This window comes from Schistocerca serialis, chromosome 3 (assembly GCF_023864345.2).
Source record: "Schistocerca serialis cubense isolate TAMUIC-IGC-003099 chromosome 3, iqSchSeri2.2, whole genome shotgun sequence".
Classification (NCBI taxonomy): Eukaryota; Metazoa; Arthropoda; class Insecta; order Orthoptera; family Acrididae; genus Schistocerca; species Schistocerca serialis.
The window spans coordinates 1076650566-1076676350 of NC_064640.1; positions in this window are offsets into that span (position 1 = coordinate 1076650566).

Consider the following 25785-nt stretch of genomic DNA (forward strand, 5'->3'; position numbering starts at 1 on the left):
TATCCCTCTGACCTTCTTATTGACGATGAAACACAGAAATTGCATCGGAATTAAATAGAAAAAGGCACAATGCCGACTTAAGTACAAGAAGACTGACTCTTCTTACTGACTATGTTTTGAACCATTCCTGTGACACTAGTAAGAGATTCCGATGCTTCACTTCTGGGTTACTGTATCCCTCTGACCTTCTTATTGACGATGAGACACAGAAATTGCATCGGAATTAAATAGAAAAGGCACAATGCCGACTTAAGTACAAGAAGACTGACTCTTCTTATTGTCTATGTTTTGATCCATTCCTGTGACACTAGTTATAGTTTCCGATTCTTCACTTCAGGTTTACTGTATCCCTTGCACCTTCTTATTGACGATGAAACACAGAAATTGCATCGGAATTAAATAGAAAAGGCGCAATGCCGACTTATGTACAAGAAGACCGACTCTTCTTACTGTCTATGTTTTCAACCATTTCTGTGACGCTAGTTACAGATCCGATGCTTCTCTTCTGGGTTACTGTATCCCTCTGACCTTCTTATTGACGATGAAACACAGAAATAGCATCGGAATTAAATACAAAAGGCATATTGCCGACTTAAGTACAAGTAGACTGACTCTTCTTACTGACTATGTTTTGAACCATTCCTGTGACACTAGTTAGAGATTCCGATGCTTCACTTCAGGATTACTGTATCCCTCTGACCTTCTTATTGACGAAGGAACACAGAAATTGCCTCGTAATTAAATAGAGAAGGCACTATGCCGACTTAAGTACATGAAGACCGACTCTTCTTACTGTCTATGTTTTGAATCTTTCCTGAGACACTAGTTATAGATTCCGATGCTTCACATCAGGTTTACTCTATCACTAGGACCTTCTTATTGACGATGAAACACAGAAATTGCATCGGAACTAAATACAAAAGGCACAATGCCGACTTAAGTACAAGAAGACTGACTCTTCCTACTGTCTATGTTTTGAATGATTCCTAAGACATTAGTTATAGATTCCGATGCTTCACTTCTGGTTTACTGTATCCCTTGGACCTTCTTATTGACGATGAAACACAGAAATTGCATCGTAATTAAATACAAAAGGCACAATGCCGACTTAAGTACAAGAAGACTGACTCTTCTTACTGACTATGTTTTGAACCATTCCTGTGACACTAGTTAGAGATTCCGATGCTTCACTTCAGGTTTACTGTATCCCTCTGACCTTCTTAATGACGATGAAACACAGAAATTGCATCGGTATGAAATACAAAAGGCACAATGCCGAGTTAAGTACAAGAAGACTGACTCTTCGTACTGACAATGTTTTGAACCATTCCTGTGACACTATTTCTAGATTCCGATGGTTCACTTCAGGTTTACTGTGTCCCTCTGACCTTCTTATTGACGATGAAACACAGAAATTGCATCGGAATTAAATACAAAAGGCACAATGCCGAGTTAAGTACAAGAAGACTGACTCTTCGTACTGACAATGTTTTGAACCATTCCTGTGACACTAGTTATAGGTTAGTATCATTCACTTCAGGTTAACTGTATCCTTTGGACCTTCTCATTTACGATGAAACACAGAAATTGCATCGGAAATAAATTTAAAGGAACAATGCCGACTTAAGTACAAGAACACTGACTCTTCTTACTGACTATGTTTGGAACCATTCCTGTGACGCTAGTTACAGATTCCGATGCTTCACGTCAGGTTTACTGTATCCCTCTGACCTTCTTGTTGACGATGAAACACAGAAGTTGTATCGGAATTAAATAGAAAAGGCCCAATGCCGACTTAAGTACAAGAAGACTGACTCTTCCCCACTGTCTATGTTTTGAACCATTCCTGTGTCACTAGTTATAGGTTCGTATCATTCACTTCAGGTTTGCTGTATCCTTTGGACCTTCTCATTTACGATGAAACACAGAAATTGCATCGGAAATAAATTATAAGGCACAATGCCGACTTAATTACAAGAACACTGACTCTTCTTACTGACTGCTTTGAACCATTCCTCTGACACTAGTTATAGATCCCGATGCTTCACTTCAGGTATCCTGTAACCCTCTGACCTTCTTGTTGACTATGAAACACAGAAATTGCATCGGAATTAAATACAAAAGGCACTATGCCGACTTAAGTACAAGAAGAATGACTCTTCTTTTTGTCTATGTTTTGAACCATTCCTATGACACTAGTTATAGATTACGATGCCTCATTTCCGGTTTACTGTATCCCTTGGGTCTTCTTATTGACGATGAAACACAGAAATTGCATCGGAATTAAATAGAAAAGGCACAATGCCGACTTAAGTACAAGAAGACTGACTCTTCTTAATGACTATGTTTTGAATCATTCCTGTGACACTAGTTATAGATTTCGATACTTCACTTCAGGTTTACTGTATCCCTTGAACCTTCGTATTTACGATGAAACACAGAAATTGCATCGGAATTAAATACAAAAGGCACAATGCCGACTTAAGTACAAGAAGACTGACTCTTCTTACTGTCTATGTTTTGAACCTTTCCTGTGACACTAGTTATAGATTCCGATGCTTCACATCAGGTTTACTCTATCACTAGGACCTTCTTATTGACGATGAAACACAGAAATTGCATCGGAACTAAATATAAAAGACACAATGCCGACTTAAGTACAAGAAGACTGACTCTTCCTACTGTCTATGTTTTGAATGATTCCTATGACATTAGTTATAGATTCCGATGCTTCTCTTCAGGTTTACTGTATCCTTTGGACCATCTTATTGGCGACGAAATAAAGAAATTGAATCGGAATTAATTAGAAAAGGCAGAATGCCGACTTAAGTACAAGTAGACTGACTCTTCTTACTGTCTATGTTTTGAACCATTCCTGTGACACTAGTTATAGATTCCGATGCATCACTTCAAGTTTACTGCATCCCTTGGACCTTCTCATTGTCGATGAAACACAGAAAATGCATCGGGATTAAATACAAAAGGCACAATGCCGACTTAAGTACAAGAAGACTGACTCTTCTTACTGACTGTTTTGAACCATTCCTATGACATTAGTTATAGATTCCGATGCTTCACTTCAGGTTTATTGTATGCCTCTGACCTTCTTAATGACGATGAAACACAGAAATTGCATCGGTATGAAATACAAAAGGCACAATGCCCACTTAATTACAAGAAGACTGACTCTTCTCACAGTCTATGGTTTGAACCATTCCTGTGACACTAGTTATAGACTCCGATGCTTCACTTCAGGTTTACTGTATCCCTTGCGCCTTCTTATTGACGATGAAACACAGAAATTGCATCGGAAGTTAATACAAAAGGCACAATGCCGACTTAAGTACAAGAAGACTGACTCTTCTTACTGTCTATGTTTTGAACCTTTCCTGTGACACTAGTTATAGATTCCGATGCTTCACTTCAGGTTTACTGTATCCCTCTGACCATCTTATTGACGATGAAACACAGATTTTGCATCGGAATTAAATACAAAAGGCACAATGCCGACTTAAGTACAAGAAGACTGACTCTTCGTACTGACTATGTTTTCAACCATTCCTGTGACACTAGTTATAGATTGCGATGATTCACTTCAAATTTACTGTATCCCATGGACCTTCTTATTGACGATGAAACACAGAAATTGCATCGGAATTAAATAGAAAAGGCACAATGCCGACTTAAGTTCAAGAAGACTGACTCTTCTTACTGACTATGTTTGGAACCATCCCTGTGACACTAGCTATAGATTTCGATGCTTCACTTCAGGTTTACTGTATCCCTCTGACCTTCTTATTGACGATGAAACACAGAAAATGCATCGGAATTAAATACAAAGTACAAGAAGACTGACTCTTCTTACTGACTGTTTTGTACCATTCCTGTGACACTAGTTATAGATTCCGATGCTTCACTTCAGGTTTACTGTATCCCTCTGACCTTCTTATTGACGATGAAACACAGAAATTGCATCGGAATTAAATAGAAAAGGCACAATGCCGACTTAAGTACAAGAAGACTGACTCTTCTTACTGACTATGTTTTGAACCATTCCTGTGACACTAGTAAGAGATCCCGATGCTTCCCTTCTGGGTTACTGTATCCCTCTGACCTTCTTATTGACGATGAAACACAGAAATTGCATCGGAATTAAATAGAAAAGGCACAATGCCGACTTAAGTACAAGAAGATTGTCTCTTCTTATTGTCTATGTTTTGATCCATTCCTGTGACACTAGTTATAGTTTCCGATTCTTCACTTCAGGTTTACTGTATCCCTTGCACCTTCTTATTGACGATGAAACACAGAAATTGCATCGGAATTAAATAGAAAACGCGCAATGCCGACTTATGTACAAGAAGACCGACTCTTCTTACTGTCTATGTTTTCAACCATTTCTGTGACGCTAGTTACAGATCCGATGCTTCACTTCTGGGTTACTGTATCCCTCTGACCTTCTTATTGACGATGAAACACAGAAATACCATCGGAATTAAATACAAAAGGCATATTGCCGACTTAAGTACAAGTAGACTGACTCTTCTTACTGACTATGATTTGAACCATTCCTGTGACACTAGTAAGAGATTCCGATGCTTCACTTCAGGATTACTGTATCCCTCTGACCTTCTTATTGACGAAGGAATACAGAAATTGCCTCGTAATTAAATAGAAAAGGCACTATGCCGTCTTAAGTACATGAAGACCGACTCTTCTTACTGTCTATGTTTTGAACCTTTCCTGAGACACTAGTTATAGATTCCGATGCTTCACATCAGGTTTACTCTATCACTAGGACCTTCTTATTGACGATGAAACACAGAAATTGCATCGGAACTAAATATAAAAGACACAATGCCGACTTAAGTACAAGAAGACTGACTCTTCCTACTGTCTATGTTTTGAATGATTCCTATGACATTAGTTATAGATTCCGATGCTTCACTTCTGGTTTACTGTATCCCTTGGACCTTCTTATTGACGATGAAACACAGAAATTGCATCGTAATTAAATACAAAAGGCACAATGCCGACTTAAGTACAAGAAGACTGACTCTTCTTACTGACTATGTTTTGAACCATTCCTGTGACACTAGTTAGAGATTCCGATGCTTCACTTCAGGTTTACTGTATCCCTCTGACCTTCTTAATGACGATGAAACACAGAAATTGCATCGGTATGAAATACAAAAGGCATAATGCCCAATTAATTACAAGAAGACTGAATCTTCTTACTGTCTATGGTTTGAACCATTTCTGTGACACTAGTTATATACTCCGATGCTTCACTTCAGGTTTACTGTATCCCGTGCCCCTTCTTGTTGACGATGAAACACAAAAATTGCATCGGAAGTAAATACAAAAGGAACAATGCTGACTTAAGTACAAGAGGACTGATCCTTCTTACTGTCTATGCTTTTGAACCATTCCTGTGACACTAGTTATAGATTCCGATGCTTCACTTCAGGTTTACTGTATCCCTCTGACCGTCGTATTGACGATGAATCACAGAAATTGCATCGGAATTAAATACAAAAGGCACAATGCCGACTTAAGTACAAGAAGACTGATTCTTCGTACTGACTATGTTTTCAACCATTCCTGTGACACTAGTTATAGATTGCGATGATTCACTTCAGGTTTACTGTATCCCTTGGACCTTCTTATTGACGATGAAACACAGAAATTGCATCGGAATTAAATAGAAAAGGCACAATGCCGGCTTAAGTACAAGAAGACTGACTCTTCTTACTGACTATGTTTGGAACCATTCCTGTGACACTAGTTATAGATTTCGATGCTTCACTTCAGGTTTATTGTATGCCTATGACCTTCTTAATGACGATGAAACACAGAAATTGCATCGGTATGAAATACAAAAGGCACAATGCCCACTTAATTACAAGAAGACTGACTCTTCTCACTGTCTATGGTTTGAACCATTCCTGTGACACTAGTTATAGACTCCGATGCTTCACTTCAGGTTTACTGTATCCCTTGCACCTTCTTATTGACGATGAAACACAGAAATTGCATCGGAAGTAAATACAAAAGGCACAATGCCGACTTAAGTACAAGAAGACTGACTCTTCTTATTGCCTATGTTTTGAACCATTCCTGTGACACTAGTTATAGATTCCGATGCTTCACTTCAGGTTTACTGTATCCCTCTGACCTTCTTATTGACGATGAAACAAAGATTTTGCATCGGAATTAAATACAAAAGGCACTATGCCGACTTAAGTACATGAAGACCGACTCTTCTTACTGTCTATGTTTTGAATCTTTCCTGAGACACTAGTTATAGATTCCGATGCTTCACTTCAGGTTTACTCTATCACTAGGACCTTCTTATTGACGATGAATCACAGAAATTGCATCGGAACTAAATACAAATGGCACAATGCCGACTTAAGTACAAGACGACTGACTCTTCCTACTGTCTATGTTTTGAATGATTCTTATGACATTAGTTATAGATTCCGATGCTTCACTTCTGGTTTACTGTATCCCTTGGACCTTCTTATTGACGATGAAACACAGATATTGCATCGTAATTAAATACAAAAGGCACAATGCCGACTTAAGTACAAGAAGACTGACCATTCTTACTGACTATGTTGTGAACCATTCCTGTGTTACTAGTTATAGATTCCGATGCTTCACTTCAGGTTTACTGTGTCCGTCTGACGTTCTTAATGACGATGAAACACAGAAATTGTATCTGTATGAAATACAAAAGGCACAATGCCCAATTAATTACAAGAAGACTGACTCTTCTTACTGTCTATGGTTTGAACCATTCCTGTGACACTAGTTATAGACTCCGATGCTTCACTTCAGGTTTACTGTGTCCCGTGCACCTTCTTATTGACGATGAAACACAAAAATTGCATCGGAAGTAAATACAAAAGGAACAATGCCGACTTAAGTACAAGAGGACTGATCCTTCTTACGGTCTATGTTTTGAGCCATTCCTGTGACACTAGTTATAGATTCCGATGCTTCACTTTAGGTATACTGTATCCCTCTGACCTTCGTATTGACGATGAAACACAGAAAGTGCATCGGAATTAAATACAAAAGGCACAATGCCGACTTAAGTACAAGAAGACTGACTCTTCGTACTGACTATGATTTCAACCATTCCTGTGACACTAGTTATAGGTTGCGATGATTCACTTCAGGTTTACTGTATCCCTAGGACCTTCTTATTGACGATGAAACACAGAAATTGCATCGGAATTAAATAGAAAAGGCACAATGCCGACTTAAGTACAAAAAGACTGACTCTTCTTACTGACTATGTTTGGAACCATTCCTGTGACACTAGTTATAGATTTCGATGCTTCACTTCAGGTTTACTGTATCCCTCTGACCTTCTTATTGACGATGAAACACAGATAATGCATCGGAATTAAATACAAAGTACCAGAAGACTGACTCTTCATATTGACTGTTTTGAACCATTCCTGTGACACTAGTTATAGATTCCGATGCTTCACTTCAGGTTTACTTTATCCCTCTGACCTTCTTATTGACGATGAAAGACAGAAATTGCATCCGAATTAAATACAAAAGGCACAATGCCGACGTAAGTACGAGAAGACTGACTCTTCGTACTGACTAGATTTTGAACCATTCCTGTGACACTAGTTATAGATTACGATGATTCACTTCGGGTTTACTGTATCCCATGGAACTTCTTATTGAAGATGAAACACAGAAATTGCATCGGAATTAAATAGAAAAGGCGCAAAGCCGACTTAAGTACAAGAAGACTGAGTCTTCTTACTGACTATGTTTGGAACCATTCCTGTGACACTAGTTATAGATTCCGATGCTTCACTTCAGGTTTACTGTATCCCTCTAACCTTCATATTGCCGATGAAACACAGATATTGCATCGGAATTAAATAGGAAAGGCACAATGCCGACTTAAGTACAAGAAGACTGACTCATCTTACTGACTATGCTTTGAACCATTCCTGTGACACTAGTAAGAGATTCCGATGCTTCACTTCTGGTTTACTGTATCCCTCTGACCTTCTTATTGACGATGAAACACAGAAATTGCATCGGAATTAAATAGAAAAGGCACAATGCCGACTTAAGTACAAGAAGACTGACTCTTCTTATTGTCTATGTTTTGATCCATTCCTGTGACACTAGTTATAGTTTCCGATGCTTCACTTCTGGTTTACTGTATCCCTTGGACCTTCTTATTGACGATGAAATGCAGAAATTGCATCGGAATTAAATAGAAAAGGCGTAATGCCGACTTAAGTACAAGAAGACTGACTCTTCTTACTGTCTATGTTTTCAACCATTTCTGTGACGCTAGTTACAGATTCCGATGCTTCACTTCAGGGTTACTGTATCCCTCTGACCTTCTTATTGACGATGAAACACAGAAATTGCATCGGAATTAAATAGAAAAGGCACAATGCTGACCTAAGTACAAGAAGACTGACTCTTCTTACTGACTATGTATCGAACCATTCCTGTGACACTAGTTATAGATTCCAATGCTTCACTTCAGGTTTACTGTATCCCTCTGACCTTCTTATTGACGATGAAACACAGAAAGGCACAATGCCGACTTAAGTACAAGAAGACTGACTCTTCTTAATGTCTATGTTTTGAACCATTCCTGTGACGCTAGTTACAGATTCCGATGCTTCACTTCAGGTTTACTGTATCCCTTGGACATTCTTATTGACGATTAAACACAGATATTGCATCATAATTAAATACAAAAGGCACAATGCCGACTTAAGTACATGTAGACTGACTCTTCTTACTGACTATGTTTTGAACCATTCCTGTGACACTAGTTAGAGATTCCGATGCCTCACTTCAGGTTTACTGTATGCCTCTGACCTTCTAATTGACGATGGAACACAGAGATTGCCTCGTAATTAAATAGAAAAGGCACTATGCCGACTTAAGTACATGAAGACCGACTCTTCTTACTGTCTATGTTTTGAACCTTTCCTGAGACACTAGTTATAGATTCCGATGCTTCACTTCAGGTTTACTCTATCAGTAGGACCTTCTTATTGACGATTAAACACAGAAATTGCATCGGAACTAAGTACAAAAGGCACAATGCCGACTTAAGTACAAGAAGACTGACTTTTCTTACTGTCTATGTTTTGAATGATTCCTATGACATTAGTTATAGATTCCGTTGCTTCACTTCTGGTTTACTGTATCCCTTGGACCTTCTTATTGACGATGAAACACAGAAATTGCATCGTAATTAAATACAAAAGATACAATGCTGACTTAAGTACAAGAAGACTGACTCTTCTTACTGGCTATGTTTTGAACCATTCCTGTGACACTAGTTATAAATTCCAATGCTTCACTTCAGGTTTACTGTATTCCTCTGACCTTCTTAATGACGATGAAACACAGAAATTGCATTGGTATGAAATACAAAAGGCACATTGCCAACTTAATTACAAGAAGACTGACTCTTCTTACTGTCTATGGTTTGAACCATTCCTGTGACACTAGTTATAGACTTCGATGCTTCACTTCAGGTTTACTGTATCCCGTGCACCTTCTTATTGACGATGAAACACAAAAATTGCATCGGAAGTAGATACAAAAGGAACAATGCCGACTTAAGTACAAGAGGACTGATCCTTCTTACTGTCTATGTTTTGAACCATTCCTGTGACACTAGTTATAGATTCCGATGCTTCACTTCAGGTTTACTGTATCCCTCTGACCTTCGTATTGACGATGAAACACAGAAATTGCATCGGAATTAAATACAAAAGGCACAATGCCGACTTGAGTACAAGAAGACTGACTCTTCGTACTGACTATGTTTTCCACCATTCCTGTGACACAAGTTATATGTTGCGATGATGCACTTCAGGTTTACTGTATCCCTTGGACTTTCTTATTGACGATGAAACACAGAAATTGCATGGGAATTAAATTGAAAAGGCACAATGCCGACTTAAGTACAAGAAGACTGACTCTTCTTACTGACTATGTTTGGAACCATTCCTGTGACACTAGTTATAGATTTCGATGCTTCACTTCAGGTTTACTGTATCCCTCTGACCTTCTTATTGACGATGAAACACAGAAATTGCATCGGAATTAAATACAAAAGGAACAATGCCGACTTAAGTACATGAAGACTGACTCTTCTTACTGTCTATGTTTGAACCATTCCTGTGACACTAGTTATAGATGCCGATGCTTCACTTCAGGTTTACTGTATCCCTCTGACCTTCTTATTGACGATGAAACACAGAAATTGCATCCGAATTAAATACAAAAGGCACAATGCCGACGTAAGTACAAGAAGACTGACCCTTCGTACTGACTATGTTTTTGAACCATTCCTGTGACACTAGTTATAGATTACGATGATTCACTTCAGGTTTACTGTATGCCTTGGACCTTCTTATTGAAGATGAAACACAGAACTTGCATCGGAATTAAATAGGAAAGGCACAATGCCGACTTAAGTACATGAAGACTGACTCTTCTTACTGACTATGTTTTTAAACATTCCTGTGACACTAGTAAGAGATTCCGATGCTTCACTTCTGGTTTACTGTATCCCTCTGACCTTCTTATTGACGATGAAACACAGAAATTGCATCGGAATTAAATAGAATAGGCACAATGCCGACTTAAGTACAAGAAGACTGACTCTTCTTATTGTCTATGATTTGATCCATTCCTGAGACACTAGTTATAGTTTTAGATGCTTCACTTTAGGTTTACTGTATCCCTTGGACCTTCTTATTGACCATGAAGCACAGAAATGGCATCGGAATTAATTAGAAATGGCACAATGCCCACTTAAGTTCAAGAAGACTGACACTTCCTACTGTCTATGTTTGAATCATTCCTGTGACACTAGTTATAGATTCCGGTGCTTCACTTTAGGTTTACTGTATCCCTTGGACCTTCTTATTGACGATGAAACAAAGGAATCGCATCGGAATTAAATAGAAAAGGCACAATACCGACTTAAGTACATGTAGACTGACTCTTCCTACTGTCTATGATTTTAACCATTCCTGTGACACTAGTTATAGATTCCGATGCTTCACTTCAGGTATACAGTATCCCCCTGACGTTCTATTTGACGATGAAACACAGAAATGGCATCGGAATTAAATAGAAAAGGCACAATGCCGACTTAAGTACAAGAAGACTGACTCTTCTTACTGTCTATGTTTTGATCCATTCCTGTGACCCTAGTTATAGATTCCGATGCTTCACTTCAGTTTTACTGTATCCCTTGGACCTTCTTATTGACGATGAAACACAGAAATTGCATCGGAATTAAATACAAAATGCAGAATGCCGACTTAAGTACAAGAAGGCCGACACTTCTTACTGACTGTTTTTAACCATTCCTGTGACACTAGTTATAGATTCCGATGCTTCACTTCAGGTTCACTGTATCGCTCTGACCTTCGTATTGACGATGAAACACTGAAATTGCATCGGAATTAAATACAAAAGGCACAATAGCGACTTAAGTACAAGAACACTGACTCTTCTTACTGACTTTGTTTTGAACCACTCCTGTGACACTAGTTATAGATTCCGATGCTTCACTTCAGGTTTACTGTATCCCTTGGACCTTCGTATTGACGATGTAACACAGAAATTGCATCGGAATTAAATACAAAAGGCACAATGCCGCCTTAAGTACAAGAAGACTGACTCTTCTTACTGACTATGTTTTGAACCATGCCTGTGACACTAGTTATAGATTGCGATGCTTCACTTCAGGTTTACTCTATCCCTAGGACCTTCTTATTGACGATGAAACACAGAAATTGCAACGGAACTAAATACAAAAGGCACAATGCCGACTTAAGTACAAGAAGGCTGACTCTTCCTACTGTCTATGTTTTGAACGATTCCTGTGACATTAGTTATAGATTCCGATGCTTCTCTTCAGGTTTACTGTATCTTTTGGACCATCTTATTGGCGACGAAATACAGAAATTGAATCGGAATTAATTAGAAAAGGCACAATGCCGACTTAAGTACAAGTAGACTGACTCTTCTTACTGTCTATGTTTTGAACCATTCCTGTGACACTAGTTACAGATTCCGATGCATCACTTCAGGTTTACTGCATCCCTTGGACCTTCTCATTGACGATGAAACACAGAAAATACATCGGAATTAAATACAAAAGGCACAATGCCGACTTAATTACAAGAAGACTGACTCTTCTTACTGACTGTTTTGAACCATTCCTGTGACACTGTTATAGATTCCGATGCTTCACTTCAGGTTTATTGTATGCCTCTGACCTTCTTAATGACGATGAAACACAGAAATTGCATCGGTATGAAATACAAAAGGCACAATGCCCACTTAATTTCAAGAAGACTTACTCTTCTGACTGTCTATGGTTTTAACCATTCCTGTGACACTAGTTATAGACTCCGATGCTTCACTTCAGGTTTACTGTATCCGTTGCACCTTCTTATTGACGATGAAACACAGAAATTGAATCGGAACTAAATACAAAGTACAAGAAGACTGACTCTTCTTACTGACTGTTTTGAACCATTCCTGTCACACTAGTTATAGATTCCGATGCTTCACTTCAGGTTTACTGTATCCCTCTGACGTTCTTATTGACGATGAAACACAGAAATTGCATCGGAATTAAATACAAAAGCCGCAATGCCGACTTAAGTGCAAGATGACTGACTCTTCTAACTGTCTATGTTTTGAACCATTCCTGTGACACTAGTTATAGATTGCGATGATTCACTTCGGGTTTACTGTATCCCTTGGACCTTCTAATTGAAGATGAAACACAGAAATTGCATCGGAATTAAATAGAAAAGACGCAAAGCCGACTTAAGTACAAGAAGACTGAGTCTTCTTACTGACTATGTTTGGAACCAATCCTGTGACACTAGTTATAGATTCCGATGCTTCACTTCAGGTTTACTGTATCCCTCTAACCTTCATATTGCCGATGAAACACAGATATTGCATCGGAATTAAATAGGAAAGGCACAATGCCGACATAAGTACAAGAAGACTGACTCTTCTTACTGACTATGTTTTGAACCATTCCTGTGACACTAGTAAGAGATTCCGATGCTTCACTTCTGGTTTACTGTATCCCTCTGACCTTCTTATTGACGATGAAACACAGAAATTGCATCGGAATTAAATAGAAAAGGCACAATGCCGACTTAAGTACAAGAAGACTGACTCTTCTTATTGTCTATGTTTTGATCCATTCCTGTGACACTAGTTATAGTTTCCCATGCTTCACTTCAGGTTTACTGTATCCCTTGGACCTTCTTATTGACGATGAAACACAGAAATTGCATCGGAATTAAATAGAAAAGGCGCAATGCCGACATAAGTACAAGAAGACTGACTCTTCTTACTGTCTATGTTTTCAACCATTTCTGTGACGCTAGTTAGACATTCCGATGCTTCACTTCAGGGTTACTGTATCCCTCTGACCTTCTTATTGACGATGAAACACAGAAATTTCATCGTGATTAAATAGAAATGGCACAATGCCGACTTAAGTACAAGAAGACTGACACTTCCTACTGTCTATGTTTGAAACATTCCTGTGACAATAGTTATACATTCCGATTCTTCACATCAGGTTTACTGTATCCCTTGGACCTCCATATTGACGATGAAACAAAGAAATCGCATCGGAATTAAATAGAAAAGGCACAATACCGACTTAAGTACTAGAAGACTGACTCTACCTACTGTCTATGATTTGAACCATTCCTGTGACACTAGTTATAGATTCCGATGCTTCACTTCAGGTATACTGTATCCCTCTGACCTTCTTTTTGACGATGTAACACAGAAATGGCATCGGAATTAAGTAGAAAAGGCACAATGCCGACTTAAGTACAAGAAGACTGACTCTTCCTATTGTCTATGTTTTGAACCATTCCTGTGACACTATTTAAAGATTCCGATGCTTCACTTCAGGTTTATTGTATCGCTCTGACCATCTATTTGACGATGAAAACAGAAATTACATCGGAATTAAATACAAAAGGCACAATGCCGACTTAATTACAAGAAGACTGACTCTTCTTACTGTCTATGTTTTGATCCATTCCTGTGACACTAGTTATAGATTCCGAAGCTTCACTTCAGTTTTACTGTATCCCTTGGACCTTCTTATTGACGATGAAACACAGAAATTGCATCGGAATTAAATACAAAAGGCACAATGCCGACGTAAGTACAAGAAGAATGACTCTTCTTTTTGTCTATGTTTCGAACCATTCCTATGCACTAGTTATAGATTCCAATGCCTCACTTCCGGTTTACTGTATCCCTTGGACATTCTTATTGACGATGAAACACAGAAATTGCATCGGAATTAAAAACAAAAGGCACAATGCCGACTTAAGTAAAAGAAGACTGACACTTCTTAGTGTCCATGTTTTGAACCATTCCTGTGACACTAGTTATAGATTCCGATGCTTCACTCCAATTTTACTATATCCCTTGGACCTTCTTATTGACGATGAAACACAAAAATTGCATTGGTATTAAATACAAACGGCACAATGCCGACATAAGTACAAGAAGAATGACTCTTCTTACGGTCTATGCTTTGAACCATTCCTGTGACGCTAGTTACAGATTATGATGCTTCTCGTCAGGTTTACTGTATCCCTCTGACCTTCTTGTTGACGATGAAACACAGAAGTTGGATCGGAATTAAATAGAAAAGGCCCAATGCCGACCTAAGTACAATAAGACTGACTCTTCCCCACTGTCTATGTTTTGAACCATTCCTGTGACACTAGATATAGATTCCGATGCTTCCTTCAGATTTATTGTATCCCTTGGACCTTCTTATTGACGATGAAACACCGAAATTGCATCGGAATTAAATACAAAAGCACAATGCCGACTTAAGTACAAGAAGACTGACTCTTCTTACTGACTGTTTTGAACCATTCCACTGACACTAGTTATAGATCCCGATGTTTCACTTCAGGTTTACTGTAACCCTCTGACCTTCTTATTGACGATGAAACACAGAAATTGCATTGGAATTAAATACAAAAGGCACAATGCCGACTTAAGTACAAAAGACTGACTCCTCCCCACAGTCTATGTTTTGAACCATTCCTGTGACACTAGTTATAGATTCGGATGCTTCCTTCAGATTTATTGTATCCCTTGGACCTTCTTATTGACGATGAAACACAGAAATTGCATCGGAATTAAATACAAAAGCACAATGCCGACTTAAGTACAAGTAGACTGACTCTTCTTACTGACTGTTTTGAACCATTCCTGTGACACTGTTATAGATTCCGATGCTTCACTTCAGGTTTATTGTATGCCTCTGACCTTCTTAATGACGATGAAACACAGAAATTGCATCGGTATGAAATACAAAAGGCACAATGCCCACTTAATTTCAAGAAGACTGACTCTTCTCACTGTCTATGGCTTGAACCATTCCTGTGACACTAGTTATAGACTCCGATGCTTCACTTCAGGTTTACTTTATCCCTTGCACCTTCTTATTGACGATGAAACACAGAAATTGCATCGGAAGTAAATACAAAGGGCACAATGCCGACTTAAGTACAAGAAGACTGACTCTTCTTACTGTCTATGTTTTGAACCATTCCTGTGACACTAGTTATAGATTCCGATGCTTCACTTCAGGTTTACTGAATCCCTCTGACCTTCTTATTGACGATGAAACACAGATTTTGCATCGGAATTAAATACAAAAGGCACAATGCCGACTTAAGTACAATAAGACTGACTCTTCGTACTGACTATGTTTTCAACCATTCCTGTGACACTAGTTATAGATTTCGATGATTCACTTCAGGTTTACTGTATCCCATGGACCTTCTTATTGACGATGAAACACAGAAATTGCATCGGAATTAAATAGAAAAGGCACAATACCGACTTAAGTACAAGAAGACTGACTCTTCTTACTGACTATGTTTGGAACCATTCCTGTGACACTAGTTATAGATTGCGATGCTTCACTTCAGGTTTACTGTATCCCTCTGACCTTCTTATTGACGATGAAACACAGAAAATGCATCGGAATTAAATACAAAGTACAAGAAGACTGACTCTTCTTACTGATTGTTTTGAACCATTTCTGTGACACTAGTTATAGATTCCGATGCTTCACTTCAGGTTTACTGTATCCCTCTGACCTTCTTATTGACGATGAAACACAAAAAATGCATCGGTATTAAATACAAAACCCGCAATGCCGACTTAAGTACAAGAGGACTGACTCTTCTTACTGTCTATGTTTTGAACAATTCCTGTGACACTAGTTATAGATTCCGATGCTTCACTTCAGGTTTACTGTATCCCTCTGACTTTCTTATACACGATTAAACACAGAAATTGCATCCGAATTAGATACAAAAGGCACAATGCCGACGTAAGTACGAAAAGACTGACTCTTCGTACTGACTATGTTTTGAACCATTCCTGTGACACTAGTTACAGATTACGATGATTCACTTCGGGTTTACTGTATCCCTTGGACCTTCTTATTGAAGATGAAACACAGAAATGGCATCGGAATTAAATAGAAAAGGCACAATGCCGACTTAAGTACAAGAAGACTGACTCTTCCTATTGTCTATGTTTTGAACCATTCCTGTGACACTATTTATAGATTCCGATGCTTCACTTCAGGTTTATTGTATCCCTCTGACCATCTATTTGACGATGAAAACAGAAATTACATCGGAATTAAATACAGATGGCACAATGCCGACTTAAGTACAAGAAGACTTACTCTTCTTATTGTCTATGTTTTGATCCATTCCTGTGACACTAGTTATTGTTTCCGATGCTACACTACAGGTTTACTGTATCCCTTGGACCTTCTTATTGACGATGAAACACAGAAATTGCATCGGAATTAAATAGAAAAGGCGCAATGCCGACTTAAGTACAAGAAGACTGACTCTACCTACTGTCTATGATTTGTACCATTCCTGTGACACTAGTTATAGATTCCGATGCTTCACTTCAGGTATACTGTATCCCTCTGACCTTCTTTTTGACGATGTAACACAGAAATGGCATCGGAATTAAATAGAAAAGGCACAATGCCGACTTAAGTACAAGAAGACTGACTCTTCCTATTGTCTATGTTTTGAACCATTCCTGTGACACTATTTATAGATTCCGATGCTTCACTTCTGGTTTATTGTTTCCCTCTGACCATCTATTTGACGATGAAAACAGAAATTACATCGGAATTAAATACAAATGGCACAATGCCGACTTAAGTACAAGAAGACTGACTCTTCTTACTGTCTATGTTTTGATCCATTCCTGTGACACTAGTTATAGATTCCGAAGCTTCACTTCAGTTTTACTGTATCCCTTGGACCTTCTTATTGACGATGAAACACAGAAATTGCGTCGGAATTAAATACAAAAGGCACAATGCCGATTCAAGTACAAGAAGAATGACTTTTCTTTTTGTCTATGTTTTGAACCATTCCTATGCACTAGTTATAGATTCCGATGCCTCACTTCCGGTTTACTGTATCCCTCTAACCTTCATATTGCCGATGAAACACAGATATTGCATCGGAATTATATAGGAAAGTCACAATGCCGACATAAGTACAAGAAGACTGACTCTTCTTACTATCTATGTTTTGAACCATTCCTATGACACTAGTAAGAGATTCCGATGCTTCACTTCTGGTTTACTGTATCCCTCTGACCTTCTTATTGACGATGAAACACAGAAATTGCATCGGAATTATAAAAAAAAGGCACATTGCCGACTTAAGTACAAGAAGACTTACTCTTCTTATTGTCTATGTTTTGATCCATTCCTGTGACACTAGTTATTGTTTCCGATGCTACACTTCAGGTTTACTGTATCCCTGTGACCTTCTTGTTGTCGATGAAACACAGAAGTTGGATCGGAATTAAATAGAAAAGGCCCAATGCCGACTTAAGTACAAGAAGACTGACTCTTCCCCACTGTCTATGTTTTGAACCATTCCTGTGACACTAGTTATAGATTCCGATGCTTCCTTCAGATTTATTGTATCCCTTGCACCTTCTTATTGACGATGAAACACAGAAATTGCATCGGAATTAAATAGAAAAGGCACAATGCCGACTTAAGTACAAGAAGACTGACTCTTCTCACTGACTGTTTTGATCCATTCCTCTGACACTAGTTATAGATCCCGATGCTTCACTTCTGGTTTACTGTATCCCATGGACCTTCTTATTGACGATGAAACACAGAAATTGCATCGGAATGAAATAGAAAAGGCACAATGCCGACTTAAGTACAAGAAGACCGACTCTTCTTACTGACTATGTTTGGAACCACTCTTGTGACACTAGTTATAGATTTCGATGCTTCACTTCAGGTTTACTGTATCCCTCTGACCTTCTTATTGACGATGAAACACAGAAAATGCATCGGAATTAAATACAAAGTACAAGAAGACTGACTCTTCTTACTGACTGTTTTGAACCATTCCTGTGACACTAGTTATAGATTCCGATGCTTCACTTCAGGTTTACTGTATCCCTCTGACCTTCTTATAGACGATGAAACACAGAAATTGCATCCGAATTAAATACAAAAGGCACAATGCCGACGTAAGTACGAGAAGACTGACTCTACGTACTGACTATGTTTTGAACCATTCCTGTGACACTAGTAAGAGATTCCGATGCTTCACTTCTGGTTTACTGTATCCCCCTGACTTTCTTATTGACGATGAAACACAGATATTGCATCGGAATTAAATAGAAAAGGCACAATGCCGACTTTGGTACAAGAAGACTGACTCTTCTTATTGTCTATGTTTTGATCCATTCCTGTGACACTAGTTATAGTTTCCGATGCTTCACTTCAGGTTTACTGTATCCCTTGGACCTTCTTATTGACGATGAAACACAGAAATTGCACCGGAATTAAATAGAAAAGGCGCAATGCCGCCTTAAGTACAAGAAGACTGACTCTTCTTACTGTCTATGTTTTCAACCATTTCTGTGACGCTAGTTACAGATTCCGATGCTTCACTTCAGGGTTACTGTATCCCTCTGACCTTCTTATTGACGATGAAACACGGAAATTGCATCGGAATTAAATACAAAAGGCACAATGCCGACTTAAGTACAAGAAGACTGACTCTTCGTACTGACAATAATTTGAACCATTCCTGTGACACTAGTTATAGATTCGTATCATTCACTTCAGGTTTACTGTATCCTTTGGACCTTCTCATTTACGATGAAACACAGAAATTGCATCGGTAATAAATTGAAAAGGCACAATGCCGACTTAAGAACAAGAGGACTGACTCTTCATACGGACTAAGTTTGGAACCATTCCTGTGGCACTAGTTATAGATTCCGATGCTTCACTTCAGGTTTACTATATCCCTTGGACATTCTTATTGACGATGAAACACAGAAATTGCATCGGAATTAAATACAAACGGCACAATGCCGACTTAAGTACAAGAGACTGATTCTTCTTACTGTCTATGCATTGAACCATTCCTGTGACGCTAGTTACAAATTCCGATGCTTCACGTCAGGTTTACTGTATCCCTCTGACCTTCTTGTTGACGATGAAACACAGAAATTGTATCGGGATTAAACAGAAAATGCCCAATGCCGACTTAAGTACAAGAAGACTGACTCTTCCTACTGTATATGATTTGAACCATTCCTGTGACACTAGTTATTGATTCCGATGCTTCACTTCAGATTTACTGTATCCCTCTGACCTTCTTGTTGACGATGAAACACAGAAGTTGCATCGGAATTAAATAGAAAAGGCCCAATGACGACATAAGTACAAGAAGACCGACTCTTCCTACTGTCTATGTTTTGAACCATTCCTGTGACACTAGTTATAGATTCCGATGCTTCATTTCAGATTTATTGTTTCCCTTGGACCTTCTTATTGACGATGAAACACAGAAATTGCATCGGAAATAAATACAAAAGGCACAACGCTGACTTAAGTACAAGAAGACTGACTCTTCCTACTGTCTATGTTTTGAACGATTCCTATGACATTAGTTATAGATTCCGATGCTTCACTTCTCGTTTACTGTATCCCATAGATCTTCTTATTGACGATGAAACACAGATAGTGAATCGGAGTTAAATACAAAAGGCACAATGCCGACTTAAGTACATGAAGACTGACTCTTCTTACTGTCTATGTTTTTAACCATTCCTGTGACACTAGTTATAAATTCCGATGCTTCACTTCAGGTTTACTGTAACCCTCTGACCTTCTTATTGACGACGAAACACAGAAATTGCATCGGAATTAAATACAAAAGGCACAATGCCGACTTATGTACAAGAAGACTGACTCTTCGTACTATCTATGTTTGAACCATTTCTGTGACGCTAGTTACAGATTCCGATGCTTCACTTCAGGATAACTGTATCCCTCTGACATTCTTGTTAACGACGAAACACAGAAATTGCATCGGAATTAAATACAAAAGGCACAATGCCGACTGAAGTACAAGAAGACTGACTCTTCCTTTTGTCTATGTTTGGAACCATTCCTGTGACACTAATTATAGATTCCGATGCTTCACTTCAGGTTTACTGTATCCCATGGACCTTTTTATTGACGATGAAGCACAGAAATTGCATCGGAATTAAATACAAAAGGCAGAATGCCGACTTAAGTACAAGAAGACTGACTGTTCTTACTGTCTATGTTTTTAACCATTCCTGTGACACTAGTTATAAATTCCGATGCTTCACTTCAGGTTTACTGTAACCCTCTGACCTTCTTATGGACGACGAAACACAGAAATTGCATCGGAAATAAATACAAAAGGCACAATGCCGACTTATGTACAAGAAGACTGACACTTCGTACTATCTATTTTTTGAACCATTTCTGTGACGCTAGTTACAGATTCCGACGCTTCAATTCAGGTTTACTGTATACCGCTGACCTTCTTATTGACGATGAAACACAGAAATTGCATGGGAATTAAAAAGAAAAAGCACAATGCCGACTTAAGTACAAGAAGACTGACTCCTCCTACTGTCTATGATTTGAACCATTCCTGTGACACTAGTTGTAGATTCCGATGCTTCACTTCAGGTTTACTGTATCCCTTGGACGTTCTTATGGACGATGAAACACAGAAATTGCATCGGAATTAAATAGAAAAGGCACAATGCCGACTTAAGTACAAGAAGACTGACTGTTCTTACTGACTTTGATTTGAACCATTCCTGTGGCACTAGATATTGATTCCGATGCTTCACTTCAGATTTATTGTATCCCTCTGACCTTCTTATTGACGACGAAACACAGAAATTGCATCGGAATTAAATACAAAATTCACAATGCCGACTTAAGTTTAAGAAGACTGACTCTTCGTACTGACTATGTTTTAAACCATTCCTGTGACACTAGTTATAGTTTCCGATGATTCACTTCAGGTTTACTGTATCCCTTGGACCTTCTTATTGACGATGAAACACAGAAATTGCTTCGGAATTAAATAGAGAAGGCTCAATGCCGACATAAGTACAAGAAGACTGACTCTTCTTACTGTCTATGTTTTGAACCCTTCCTGTGACACTAATTATATTTTCCGATGCTTCACTCCAGGTTTACTGTATCCCTTGGACCATCTTATTGACGATGAAACACAGAAATTGCATCGGAAATAAATAGATAAGGCACATTCCCGACTTAAGTACAAGAAGACTGACTCTTCTTACTATCTATGTTTGAACGATTCCTGTGACGCTAGTTACAGATTCCGATGCTTCACTTCAGGTTTACAGTATACCTCTGACCTTCTTATTGACGATGAAACACAGAAATTGCATGGGTTTTAAATAGAAAAGGCACAATGCCGACTTAAGTACAAGAAGACTGACTCTTCCTACTGGCTACGATTTGAACCATTCCTGTGACACTAGTTATAGATTCCGATGCTTCACTTCAGGTTTACTGTATCCCTTGGACGTTCTTATGGACGATGAAACACAGAAATTGCATCGGAATTAAAAAGAAAAGGCACAATGCCGACTTAAGTACAAGAAGACTGACTCTTCTTACTGTCTATGTTTTGAACCATTCCTGTGACACTAGTTATAGATTCCGATGCATCACTTCAGGTTTACTGTATCCCTTGGACCTTGTTATTGACGATGAAACACAGAAATTGCATCGGAATTAAATACAAAAGGCAGAATGAGGACTTAAGTACAAGAAGACTGACTCTTCTTACTGACTATGTTTTGAACCATTCCTGTAACACTAGTTATAGATTCCGATGCTTCACTTCAGGTTTACTGTATTCCTCTGACCATCTTGTTGAGGATGAAACACAGAAATTGCATCGGAATTAAATACAAAAGGCACAATGCCGACTTAGGTACATGTAGACTGACTCTTCCTACTGCCTATGTTTTAAAACATTCCTGTGACACTAGTTATAGATTCCGATGCTTCATTTCAGGTTTACTGTATGCTTTGGACCTTGTTATTGACGATGAAACACAGAAAGTGCATCGGAATTAAATAGAAAAGCACAATGCCGACTTAAGTACAAGAAGACTGACTCTTCTTACTGACTATGATTTGAACCATTCCTGTGGCACTAGATATTGATTCCGATGCTTCACTTCAGATTTATTGTATCCCTCTAACCTTCTTATTGACGACGAAACACAGAAGTTGCATCGGAATTAAATACAAAAGGCACAATGCCGACTTAAGTACATGAAGACTGACTCTTCCTACTGACTATGTTTTAAACCATTCCTGTGACACTAGTTATAGTTTCCGATGATTCACTTCAGGTTTACTGTATCCCTTGGACCTCCTTATTGACGATGAAACACAGAAATTGCTTCGGAATTAAATAGAGAATGCACAATGCCGACTTAAGAACAAGAAGACTGACTCTTCTTACTGACTATGTTTTGAACTATTCCTGTGACACTAGTTATGGATTCCGATGCTTCATTTCAGGTTTACTGTATCCCTTGGACCTTGTTATTGACGATGAAACACAGAAAGTGCATCGGAATTAAATAGAAAAACACAATGCTGACTTAAGTACAACAAGACTGAATCTTCCTACTTTCTATGTTTTGAACCATTCCTGTGACACTAGTTATAGATTCCGATGCTTCACTTCAGGTTTACTGTATCCCTCTGACCTTCTTATTGACGATGAAACACAGAAATTGCATCGGAATTAAATACAAAAGCCACAATGCCGACTTAAGTACAAGAAGATTGACCTTTCTTATTGTCTATGCTTTGAACCATTCCTGTGACACTAGTTATAGATTCCGATGCTTCACTTCATGTTTACTGTATCCCTCTGACCTTCTTATTGACGATGAAACACAGAAATTGAATCGGAGTTAAATACAAAAGACACAATGCCGACTTAAGTACAAGAAGACTGACTCTTATTACTGACTATGTTTTGAACTATTCCTGTGACACTAGTTATAGATTCCGATGCTTCACTTCGGGTTTACTGTAACCCTCTGACCTTCATTTTGACTATGAAATACAGATATTGCATCAGAATTAAATAGAAAAGCCACAATGCCGACTTAAGTATAAGAACACTGACTCTTCTTACTAACTAAGTTTGGAACCATTCGTGTGACACTAGTTATTGATTCCGATACTTCACTTCAGGTTTGCTGTATCCCTCTGACCTTCATATTGACGATGAAACACAGAAATTGCATCAGAATTAAATAGAAACGGCACAATGCCGACTTATGTACAAGAACACTGACTCTTCTTACTGACTATGTTTGGAACCATTCCTGTGACACTAGTTATAGATTGCGATACTTCACTTCAGGTTTGCCGTATCCCTCTGACCATCATATTGACGATGAAACACAGAAATTGCATCGGAATTAAATACAAAAGGCACAGTGCCGACTTAAGTACAAGAAGACTGTCACTTCTTAGTGTCCATGTTTTGAACCATTCCTGTGACACTAGTTATAGATTCCGATGCTTCACTCCAGGTTTACTATATCCCTTGGACCTTCTTATTGACGATGAAACACAGAAATTGCATCGGAATTAAATACAAACGGCACAATGCCGACTAAAGTACAAGAAGACTGACTCTTCCTGCTGTCTATGATTTGAACCATTCCTGTGACACTAGTTATTGATTCCGATCCTTCACTTCAGATTTACTGTATCCCTCTTACCTTCTTGTTCACGATGAAACACGGAAGTTGCATCGGAATTAAACAGAAAAGGCCCAATGCCGACTTAAGTACAAGAAGACTGACTCTTCCTACTGTCTACGTTTTGAACCTTCCTGTGACACTAGTTATAGATTCCGATGCTTCACTTCAGATTAATTGTATCCCTTGGACCTTCTTATTGACGATGAAACACAGAAATTGCATCGGAATTAAATACAAAAGCACAATGAAGACTTAAGTACAAGTAGAGTGACTCTTCTTACTGACTATGTTTTGAACCATTCCTGTGACACTAGTTAGAGATTCCGATGCTTCACTTCAGGTTTACTGTATCCCTCTGACCTTCTTATTGACGAAGGAACACAGAAATTGCCTCGGAATTAAATAGAAAAGGCACTATGCCGACTTAAGTACATGAAGACCGACTCTTCTTACTGTCTATGTTTTGAACCATTCCTGAGACACTAGTTATAGATTCCGATGCTTCACTCCAGGTTTACTCTATCACTAGGACCTTCTTATTGACGATGAAACTCAGAAATTGCATCGGAACTAAATACAAAAGGCCCAATGTCGACTTAAGTACAAGAAGACTGACTCTTCCTACTGTCTACGTTTTGAACCTTCCTGTGACACTAGTTATAGATTCCGATGCTTCACTTCAGATTTATTGTATCCCTCGGACCTTCTTATTGACGATGAAACACAGAAATTGCATCGGAATTAAATACAAAAGCACAATGAAAACTTAAGTACAAGTAGAGTGACTCTTCTTACTGGCTATGTTTTGAACCATTCCTGTGACACTAGTTAGAGATTCCGATGCTTCACTTCTGGTTTACTGTATCCCTTGGACCTTCTTATTGACGATGAAACACAGAAATTGCATCGTAGTTAAATACAAAAGGCACAATGCCGACTTAAGTACAAGAAGACTGACTCTTCTTACTGACTATGATTTGAACCATTCCTGTGGCACTAGTTATAATTTCCCATGCTTCAATTCAGGTTTACTGTACCCCTTGGACATTCTTATTGACGATGAAACACAGAAATTGCATCCTAGTTAAATACAAAAGGCACAATGCCGACTTAAGTACAAGAAGACTGACTCTTCTTACTGACTATGTTTTGAACCATTCCTGTGACACTACTTATAGATTCCGATGCTTTACTTCAGGTTTACTGTATCCCTCTGACCTTCTTTTTGACGATGAAAGACAGAAATTGAATCGGAAATAAATACAAAAGGCACGATGCCGACTTAAGTACATGTATAATGAATCTTCCTATTGACTATGTTTTGAACCATTCTTGTGACACTTGTTATAGATTCCGATGCTTCATTTCATGTTTACTGTATCCCTTGGATCTTCTAATTGACGATGAAACACAGATAGTGCATCGGAGTTAAATACAAAAGGCACAATGACGACTAAAGTACAAGAAGACTGACTCTTCCTACTGTCTATGTTTAGAACCATTCCTGTGACACTAGTTATAGAGTCC